The sequence below is a fragment of the Schistocerca nitens genome, chromosome 1 (genome assembly GCF_023898315.1).
Source record: "Schistocerca nitens isolate TAMUIC-IGC-003100 chromosome 1, iqSchNite1.1, whole genome shotgun sequence".
Lineage (NCBI taxonomy): Eukaryota > Metazoa > Arthropoda > Insecta > Orthoptera > Acrididae > Schistocerca > Schistocerca nitens.
In genome coordinates this window covers 469,237,175-469,249,211 of record NC_064614.1, presented here as the reverse complement: position 1 = coordinate 469,249,211, position 12,037 = coordinate 469,237,175, and positions in this window count along the sequence as shown.

Here is a 12,037-nt window from a genome sequence, read left to right as displayed (position 1 = left end):
TCAATTTTCCTATTTCTTGCATCGTTATCCTATACTGCACAATTGTATCCAACCTTAAAAATGTAAAAAAAAAGGAATATAATCATAAACCATTCAATTGTTCCACGCAGTAGCCTGCCAGTATCTGTATCGCCCCCATACACATACACATCTTACGACAGCAAGTTCTCATACTTCAGCAACCAACTAACTTAATCTTATTTCCTAAGGTCTGCAAACACAGAACCTTAGAAAGCGAACGCTGAACAGGAAACAATCAGAATCAAATGTCCGTGACGTGCAATAGTAAACAAATGTCGTGCTGCTAAGTATTTATGAAACTTGTAAATCATATTGAAAGCAATATTTTGGTCTGCATCTGTAGCTCATGGGCTTAAAACCAAACCCGCAAAAGGAAGCGTCTACTTCCGATACAGAGCAGATGGAATGATATTTCGCTGGAAAACCGTAGAACGAGATCCACTCAGACTCGGGGAACAATGAGAAGGTCCCGATGGAAAAGCAGCTGCTCTAGTTTCGAAAGCACACGTCCACAGCCAAGCGTTGTGTTGACCGCATCCCCTCCAATGCTGCCACCCAATGACGTCGTAGACAGAGATGAAATACTGAATTGTCGGCAGGCCAATGCCCTATAGCGATAGCGCAGCGAAGCTTCATTTAGTTTTCGTGATATGTAGAGAGCCTAAATTCCATCTGCTGGCTGCTTTCTAAATCAACGCTTCCCAAACAGTGTACACTATAACTCAATTCCACAAACGGTTTGTGGCATCTATGAAACAACTGATTCTTATAAATTAATTGCTTCGATGAAAAAAGTTAATGTAAGGAAGGTAATATAATATTAGCATTCTACATAGCAAGTGTTGGAAACTGGTCCAAACCAAGTGCCACTAGGTCTTATTTCTCACGGGTCCAAAATAGTTCTGCCGGTTGTGGCCGATTTGTGAATGTCGTTTCCTTGGCTGGGGCTTCAGCTAGATGAAATGTTGGTGAGCGTGAAATACTTAAGAACTTGGGCGCCTAGCGTGACCACTGGAAAGATTTGTAGAACTGGAAGAGCCACGCTTTTTCTGCTCTCCAGGATGTATGACTAAAGCTCTTCAAGACATTTTGAAAGGCACCATCTCTCTCGTGTCACTTAGACGTGGCTTGTAATCGAATAAGATGCCCGCCACTTACAACGGTTTTTTCAAGTATAAAACAGTGTTCTACATTGTGAACATAGGTGGGTCACGTAATGTGTCATGAGCGTTAGAATTCCACACGCACACCATCTTTTCGATCGATAGGTCGAAACCTGTACTTTCAGCTCACTAAAATGCTAATCGTAAGTGGTTGCTGTTGCAAGCTTGGGAGAGGAGCAAAATTTAGCCAACTCTTCCACGTGCAAGGAGCACTGTATTGGTTTTCTTGTCGTGTACCTTACGTTGTTTACGGCTACCTCCCTTGGGAGGTGTTGGTTGGTTGATTTGGGTGAAGGGACCAAATAACGAGGTCATTGGTCCCATCGGATTAGTGATGGGAGTCGGTCGTGTCCTTAGTAGGAACCATCCCAGCATTTGCCTGAAGAGATTTAGGAAAATTGCGGAAAATCTAAATCCTCCCGATTAGGAATCTAGTGTGCTAACCACTGCGCCACCTCGCTTGGTGTGGAGACGCTGTTCTCCCTATTAAGCCAATCCGATAGAACTCGATCTCAAATGCAGTGGACGCTGGACAGGTTGAGTAATGATGAATAGTCGTCCCCGCAGTCCCTCTTGGTGCTCTCAGAAAACTTTCATTCATATCTCTTGGGTAAGAAATCCTGTGGTACTTCCCTCTCCAGGAGGGCAACTTTTCAATAGTGTCAGCAGTTGATTGAGATACAGTGAACTGAAACAGGAAGTAAATGAGCAGTTGTCTGGATTCAAGAGGCGAGACTAGAAGGTCCAAGGTTTTTCCTTCCCCGTTTTTGAAGGCAACAGTACATTATCTCCTTGGGTAAGTTTGGTCTTCCTCCGGCATTAGAAGAAGGATTAAATACGAAATTTGACATGCAACGATTCCTTACTGCACATGAACATCTATGCAGCTTGGCCGCTCTGAAATGAATGTAAATTTCGCTTGGTACTTCTTACGACGCGGTTACCTGTTGAATTATGTTTGTTTTAATTTTCTCACATACGAATTGAGTTTAGGCTCTCAGGCTCATATCCTCCACTTAGGTATTGGATCAATCACCTACTCCCGATGGTTATCGAGTGAGACACGTGAGTATATCTTGTACACAGAAATTAGTTGTTTAAGCGTAAGCTGTGATCAGTTGAAATTTATTTCGTGTCCTATACTGGTTGTAATCCCTGTTCTTGTCACACTAGTCAATATGCAGCATTTATATTCTTCTCTTCCTTAATTTAAGAAAATCGTGTTGTTTGATACCTCGACATCGACGACATAAGCTGAAATTTTGCGAGTTATAAACATCGATAAATCCTTTTCTATTTTCTTCATATAGTAAATTTTTTTGAAACAAGGGCGCTACTAGTTCAATAGTGTCGTTTCTCACCATATAAGTGTGGTTTAACGTTTATAAATCGTGTTTTTAGGTACATTTCGTGTTGGTAGCTAATTATATGGATGCAGCAAGGGCCCAGATTTTCTCAGTTATAAATCTCAGAAACATTAAACAAACATTTTCAGGAGCACGTATTATTTCACAACATAGAAGCAACTAAATAATTTTTTGTCATTGTGTCTAATACAGTACAACAACAATGGCCACGGTTCAAAACAAGTGCAGTAATGCAAAACAGTTCTCCAAAATAGTGTGTTCAATTAACGGTTTAACAGTTGCAAATTTTAGGGAAAGTTTGCAACAGTTAGACTGGGATGAGGTGTACGGGGAACCTGATGGTAGTTTAAAATTCAACCTTTTTCATAATACCTTTGTGCGTATATTTGAGAACAGGTTCCCTAAGAGGACAGTGAAACATAATTGTAAGAAACTATCTAAAAACCAAGGCTTAAAGGAATAAAAATATCTCGTAAACAGAAAAAGGAGGAGTACCTTTTAGATAGAAGGAGTAATGATCCAGAAACAGTCAAACATCGTAAAAACTACTGCACTGTATTAAGAAAAGTTATTAAAAAGTACAGAAGTACATGCATTATGTCTGAGATTAGAACCTGTGATAATGAAATTAAAACAATTTGGACTATTGTTAAAAGGTATACAGGGCAACCAGCACACGAAGACTGAATTTCTATCAAACTCAATGAAAAGTTTGTTAACAAAATCTCAGAATTAGAAAATATTTTTAGTAATCATTTTTAAGTATTGTAGAGAAAATAGGATCCAGCTGTTCATTGGAAAATATAAGGCTGTATGTGGAAGAGGCAATGCCTATACAATTTGATTAAATTGACATTCAACCCACCTTTCCTACTGAAATTAGGACAGTTACAAATTCACTCAAAAGTTAAAGTTTGCATGGAATTGATAGCATTTCCAACAGAGTACTAAAAGCTTGTTTACAACAGATAAATAGGATTCTCAGTTGCATATGTAGCAGCTCACTGAAAAGTGATATTTTTCCAGGTAGACTGAAATATGCTATTGGTAAACCATTGCATAAAAATTGGGAAAGGTCTGATGGTAACAACTACCGCCCAGTCTCCCTTCTGACAGGTATATCCGAAATTTTTGAAAAAGTAATATATTCAAGAGTAGCTTCACATATTTGTGAAAATTAAGTACTAACAAAATGTCAGTTTGGTTTTCAGATAGGCTCTTCAACAGAAGATACAATATTAAATGCCTTGAATAACCAAACATAACGCACTGGGATTTTTTTATGATATCTCAAAGACTTTTGACTGTGTGAGTTACGAAATTTTTCTTTATAAGCTTAAGTATTGTGGTATGAGTGGGACAGTGCGCAAATGGTTTAATTCATAATTAACCGGAAGAATGCATAAAGTTGAAATTAGAAGTATGGATAGTTTACAAAACCAACAGATTCCTCTAACTGAGGAGGTGTCATGAAAGATGTCCCACAGTGTTCAGTCTCGAGTCAGTTATTGTTCTTAATATATGCTAATGACATGCTGCTCTATATTGATAAAGTTGCAAAGATAGTTCTTTTCTTATTTATGGATTCTTCCATTACTCCTTGGTAGATCAATTCCATATTTAAGGGAGAATAACAAGTATTCTGTTTTCGTTCTACTGATTTTTGTATATTTCGAACTAGTTTTCGGCTTATTAGGCCATCTCTAGGTAACAAATGACTAGCGTTTGGAAGGGACACTGGTTCTTAGGTAACCAAACATTATAGGTGAAGATACCATCATTCGCATAGAGTGCTGCGCATCAAACTCGTTTCTTAATGCTGAAATTACAGTTTATGAAATGGAAAATGTCAAGCACAATAAATAATTAAAGTAGACAGTATTACAAGTTAAGCGATTATAATGCTTTTTTTGCGGTCTTGCCATTGGTTGATGCAACACACATGTCTTTAACATTATAATCTAAACTTTAGGCAACGGACAGTATTATACACATTAATTAGAATACATTAGCTTACAATATTACAGGTTATATGGTTATGATGCCATTGTTTGTGAGACATCCTCACAAACTGTGGCATCATAACCATATAACCCATACTACTGTAAGATTACGTCTCCTAGTCAGTTGTTTCCTGAAGATGGCCTAATATTCCAGTCAACTGTATCTTGTAAATGGCCTAGTGTGCCTAAAACTAGTTTGAAATAAACAAAAATCAGGAGGACAAAAACAATGTACTTGTTATTCAACACAAAAAACTAGATCTTTTTGCTGATGGTTCACGTATAATAATCACACTCAACAAACAAGAATTAGGTTAGGAAATTGTAAATAATGTCTTTCAGAAAATTGTTAAGTGGTTCACTGTAAATGGACTCTCTCTAAATTTTGAGAAAATACAGTATTTACAGTTTTGTACAGTAAATGTCATAACACCATTGATAAATACAGACTCTGAACTGAATTCTGTTGCTATGGGAGAATATTCAAAATTTATGGATGTGTGCATTGATGAGGCACTGAAGTGAAACGTTTAGGTTCAGCTACTTATGCTGTTAGGGTTATTGCAAATTTTGGTTTACTAGAGGTATACAAATTTTAGTGCTGCTAGCTGCAAAAGTAATTTAATGACAAAATGCAAAGTAGAAAATCAGTAAATCTGCACAAAGCTTTTAAAAAAACTAAAAAGTCAGCTAGTCTAGATGAAGCACCAATATATGTGCTCGAACAATTCATACAGAGCATACAGACTCACTCAACAAAGGCAATAAATAAGTCATTTGCTTCAAGAAACTTTCTAGAGTATTTACACGAGATAAAATTTGTGGATCTACTAAAGAAAGGTAATGCAGAAGAAAGAGAGAACTTCAGGCACATTTCCCTGCTGTCATCATTCTCATAAATGCCACAGGCATATTTTTAGTTCATACTTAGGCTTTTGGTATTGTTGCCCACAAGACTATTAAATGAGAAATAATCATTAGCTGTAACAGGGATAGCTCGTGACTGGTTCTGATCGTACGTACCAGGTAGAGTGAAAAGAGTAGAAGTAACATTAAACTCGAATAAGGCCAAAATTCTAGTGAATCACCTGGCAATAGTTTTTCCTGTAAGTAAATAGGGTTCCACAACAGCTCCAAATTTCTTGAGGGAAGTCATTGCCTTGCGAAGGCTGTTTTTATTTTTGAAATAAACGAATTATTTTATGCTTTTGTTCTATTAGCTTATTTTACTTCCTTGGGTATTTTCCAGCTACATTATTGTGAAACAAATGACAAAAGTTAAAGCAGCTTCAAGAAAAGAAAAATAAAGACGGAAATGTGCTTTGAAAGGGGGCTGTCCTATTTGCCATGACGATTTTCATGAAGTCTTGGCTATAAATGTGAATGAAGTTGTGAATTTGGTAAATGTACTCAACCTCTGTAATACTGATTCAACCACAGCCTAATACAGACCATCACGACACTCTCTGCTGTGAAAGTTGTTACCGTTTGACGGCCGGAGCGACACTAGTTCCCCAAGCGGTGAGAAAGCAGACGTTTACATGAGTCGTAACGATAATGTCTGTTTTTAATTATTTCTTGTTTTCTTAATGAAACAGTTGCTGTATTTTTGCGTTCCATGCGTTAGTAAATTACCAAGAGATATGAATCATCGCGAAATAAATGTAAAAACAGATTCAGTGACATAAGGTACGACATATTCATGAACAAATACTTTCGAATATTTGTATATTTGCAGCTTATTCCGCTGAAAGCAGGGGAATATAGACACATATTTCATGCATGAGAAACATATTTTTCTAATGCTGTATGCAGTTATAATAAACACTTACTTTGACAGTTAAAAAAATTTATCGAGTCTAAAGATTCTCCTATTCTTACACTTAACTCCTCTTTCTAAAACACGAATATTTTTCTAAATGGAATTACTTCTGCTTAAAAAGCGAATGTTTTTAAATTCTTGCAGTTTGTGGCTCATATTTAGCAACAGTTGTGGAATTGCTTTCTGCTATGTTGGGAAACAGTTTATTGATTTTGACGATTTATTATCACGTCTGTGTGGTTTTCCCTTAAGCTACAGTTATGGTGGCTTATTTGGTACGTTAAATAATGTACAGGGGACAGGCAAAATAATGTGAACAGTGGTAGTAAGGGGATGGTTGTGTTTGACGGTCAATAACGGAGGTAAGGCACGTATCACGCTGGACTGTGCATGTTCATTACGGATTAGGCATTAGTGCAGGTTGTTTATGAGTAGCGCACTTCGTATTTACATTCAGAGAACGAGGTCGACATGCAATGACGGACCTAACAGAGTTCCAAAGAGGGCAAATTGTGGGGACCCGATTAGCTGGAGCATCAATAACCAAGCAGCCAATTTATTGAATGTTTCACTAGCAACTGTTTCAACAGTCATGACAGTCTATACAAAACATGGAAAGACCTCATCGTGTAAAATGAATTGAGGGCGCAAATCAAAACTAAATGACGGAGATCGTCGTACGCTAACACGAATTGTGTCGAAACAACACAAAACTACGGCGGTTAAAGTGACTGCAGAGGTCAACAGCCATCTTCGAGACTCCGAATCTATCGACACTGTCCACCGAGAACACCATAAAGGTCCATGGGCGAGCTGCTATACCGAAACCGTTAGTGACGACAACCAACGCAAAGAAGCATAAAACATGGTGTCAGGAGCATAAATCCTGGACGGCTGATGGGTGGAAACACGTCATATAGTCCGACGAGTCAACATTTTCGTTATTTCCAACATCGGGCCGTGTTTACGTCTGGAGAACACCGAAGGAATCCTACAGTCTGATTGCTTGGAGGTGACAATGTGATGGTGTGGGTAGCCATATTATGAAATTCTGCTGATCCCATCATTACCCTCAAAGGCCATGTTACAGCCAACGATTATCTGAACATTTTAGGTGATCAGGTGCATCCCATGATTCAAATGTTGTTCCCCAACAATGATGCTATATTTCCGGACGATAATGCATCCATTCACACAGCCAGGACAGTACAATCGTGATATGAGGAGCATGCAACTGAACTGCAGCGTCTTCCCTGGTCAGCACAGACCCCGGACTTTAACATTATCGAACCTTTGTGGGCGGTTTTGGAGCGCAGACTCTGGAGCAGATATTCACCGCCTCGTCACTACTGATGTTAGAAGAGGTTTTGATCGAAGAGTGGCATAACATTCCAATAGAGACTATACAAACATTCTATGCCAGTATTCCAAAAAGAATTGCAGCTGTATTAAAGGAAATTGGGTGTGTGTTACACTCCATGCAGGTTTCTTCCGTTCCACATTCATTGATTTGGCTGAAAGTGTAGCGAGAAAAACTGTGCTTTGTTGGGTAGATATACGAAGTTTTTCTGCAAAAAATCAAGTCGCATGTTGTTTACTACCGATTTTTTGTTATTAACAGATAACAATGTAATTCAGTAAATGTCTGTACGCTACAAGAGAGTGAAAAATAAATGATACTGTAATGTAGCGTTTCGTACCTCCCAGAGTTCTTAGAAAACTGAATAATACCAAGTGTGGTGCTATTATTTTATTGAGATTTTTATGGCCCTACACACACTCCCTATTGTAAAAACTACGTTACAAATCAATATAAACATTAATATTCGCACTCATCGCATATCGTGGCTCGCTGGCCGCTGCTCTTGCTGCGGGTAACAAAATCGTGTCGGAGTGCCGCGACTGTTATGTTACAACAGTGATATAACCATATTGTTAGTAGGACTGCCTTTGAGACCAGAGTTGTTGGTCAGAATATAGCAGTAGCAGTGTATGTTGGACAGACTGGCAATGTACATGGTTTAAAAAGAATGGAAGGTGGCCTACCTTGTAGTGGAGGCAGCATTATGTACAAAGTATTTTGTAGTAATATGTTTTGCGGAGAGATATTGAACAAATGAGACCACATTAATGGAAGAATGATGAAAGCCAACTCTAAGGTAATCCAATTTTAACTAAACAAACACTGTTTTTCCCCTTGTTTCACAAATTTTATTATGGTGAGTCCACTGCCAGACCATCTACTTGCTTGTAGTAGCTTTCTTGAAAATAGAAATAATTTTGATTTAAACAACATTCTACTGTACTAACAATGCTCAGCTGTCCTTCTGGATTAATTTTGTGTGGATACAATCACTGTATTGACACAACATTAATCCAGAAGAACAAAAACCACAAATACGTAATAGATGTATAAGTTTTACACACAGGGTGAAAGGGGAAAAAACTCAGAAACTTGGAAATTCTAGAAATTAAAAAAAATGTGTTTATCCCCACACTTATTATTTAACGAGCAAACCCAATTCAATTATTCACCTCTTTTAGAGGAAATTGGAAATTTGGGGTAAGTTCCTGAGGGACCAAACTGCTGAGGTCATCGGTCCCTAGGGTAACACACTACCTAATCTACCTTAACCCTTTGTTGCCTGACGGTACTTAAAAGTACCAGTAAGTTTTGACTCTCATTATTTTCTCGTGGTGCAGTTTCGTGATCTGAGAGTCTGTCGGTACGTAACAGTAACTCTGCTCTACTGTTTCATAGATGTTATTGTGCAATACATAGACCTCTCTGGTGGTCAGAGCTTGAAATTGTTTTTCGCACGCTGCTGTGAAAACAGAAGATTGTATGTGCTTGTTTCCATGGTGTTGCCTGAATTTGTGCGCAGTTTATTGAAACTTCCGTTGAGTTTTCCATTGCACGTACTTACCTTCTTTGTTTTTTTATAATAGTTTGAAGCATTATGTTACAAGTGACTGAGATAAAGTGGAAAATATAAGGCTGACTTATTAGTACCGTCAGGTTGTGCGAACACTTTATTGTAGCAACAATGCGTTACCCCTCACTAGTAGTTCTGTCCACTTTTTCTCACACAGAAATCCGTAAATACATTTGCCTGTGGAACAATTAGAACAAACAGGAAAGGTATGTCAGGGAATTTACCTGAAGAAAAATATGTAAAGCGTGGGGAATCAAATCACAGAGAGTCATCTTTAGACCTAACAGTATTTCACTGGAGGGAAAATAAAGTAGTGTATTTTCCGTCAAACTTCCATGGCACTGAACAGAGCGTAGTGACAAGAAAACAGAAAGATGGAACTAGTATGACTATACAATGTCCAGTTATTGTATGTGATTACAATAAAAACATGGGTGGTGTGAATCATGCAGATAGATTACGTTCAACGTATGGTCTTGACAAGCGATCAAAGAAATGGTGGCACCGTCTCTTCTGGGGAGCAATAGAAATTGCTTTTGTCAATGCTTACGTCATTTTCAGTTATCTACATGGGGCACTGCCACTGCTGGATTTCAGGCGTGCTGTGGCAGTAGGGCTAATGAATGAACGGCAAGTGCCAAATCTCAAAAAGAGAAACTCTGGTACAGATGAAATAACTCCCCCAAAGAGAAGGAAGGATAACTTTTCTGTTCCGAAGGATGTACGTCTTGGCAACCGAGGAAACCATTTTGCAGTGTTCAGTTGTAAAAGAGGACGATTCGAAATGTGTGAGAAAAATAAAATTCAGTCGAGACCACATTCACAATGTAGTACATGTAAAGTGTATTTGTGCTGCAATGAGAAAAAGAACTGTTTCCTACAATTTCGTGAGGTATCACTAAATATGTGATATGTATATACTGTCAAAAATGTATAGCTAAGTTACTATGTATTGTGAAGTTGCTCTAGAATAAATTCATGCGAAATTAAAAAAAAAATTCAGGAATATCATATTTCTGTTATTTAATTTTCTAATGTAAAAATATTTAATATTTATGTGGAATAAAGTGCATGTTATAAAAATTGGAGCATTTGTCTGCGCATGTTGTGATTCTGTCCATGGAGTCTGACGGTACTTCTGAGTACCAGGAGAGGAAAAAAGTTGTGAAAAATAAAATAAAATTTTACAAAAAATCCTACCGTCATTTGAGGCCACAATAGCATAAATTCTGCAAAGAAAATGTTAAAAAGTAAATTTCTTCCTATGTCAGGAAACAAAGGGTTAAACTAACTACCGAGCGAGGTGGCGCAGTGGTTAGCACACTGGACTCGCATTCGGGAGGACGACGGTTCAATCCCGTCTCCGGCCATCCTGATTTAGGTTTTCCGTGATTTCCCTAAATCGCTTCAGGCAAATGCCGGGATGGTCCCTTCGAAAGGGCACGGCCAATTTCCTTCCCCCATCATTCCCTCACCCGAGCTTGCGCTCCGTCTCTAATGACCTCGTTGTCGACGGGACGTTCAACATTAATATCCTCCTCCTCCTCCTCCTTAAACTAACTTATACTAAGAACAACACACACACCCATGCCCGAAGGAGGACTCGAACCTCCGAAGGGGAGAGCCGCGCGAACCGTGACAAGACGCCCCTAGACGGCGCGGCTACCTCGCGCGGCCTTTTAGACGATATCACTACCCCGCGCAGCCTTTTAGACGATATCACAATTCCTAGATAGAAGTAAAACTTTGGGCCTCAGTCCATCAGTAGCCAAAAATTCTAGGCTGATGTATAACTTCATTGCTAGGTATGTTTAGTCATGTCAGTGTAACTGCTGAACTGTGTAATTCTATAAAGTACATGTACCAAATAAGGCCCACTCTCATTTTCTATCATAGAAAGCTTGAAAACAGCGCTAAACGTTTTCGATAGTGTTAGCTTGTCACATCTAGTGGCCAAGGCAACAAACTATTTCCGCACCCGCTCTCATGCCGGCCATTTTACTTTCAGTTTTGTTACGGCTTTCAAATTAACAGAAAATTGTGCTGTATTAAGATAGTGGCACTATCTTCCTAATAATAAGTTTCATTTTAAACAATAAACGCACACGCGTTTTAAACTGGTTGTTCCCAGTAAGGCCCATCCGTGGCGCTCCAACAAGGCCTGGGCGGGCCTTATTAGGCATCCTATTGTATGGAACTCTGCATAACGACAATGCGTATTTAATTTTAGCGTATCCTGGGAAACCTCATGTAACAGGTATTTACTATCTCTAAATTAAATCTAAATTAATTTATACATTTTTACTGAGCTATTAGTTGGTCGTTGCAAGAAATGTCAAAAGAAAACATTTTAAATATTTCTTGGCAATCGTTGTGACAGGGCGTTCTGCATAAGATCAATAATTTTTAGTGGCTATAACTGATGTACGGCACTTTAATAGGAACGTCAGACTTACTGGAAATGTTTGTTTTTAGATGGAACCACAGAAACATGGGATGCAGATAGTTTAAAACGAGCTATGGAAACTGTTGCTCAAGGGATGCCTGTCAGAGCCGCTTCGAAAACATACAGGATTCATTAACAACCAAAGGTTTGGAACGAAAAAATTGTTTGGACGAAGTTCAGGAAAGAGAACTTTGCCAAAGAATTTTTCGACTCGCTGAAGTTGGGTATTCAATTACAGCAAAAGTGCTCAGAAAGTTATATATATATATACATGCTCAA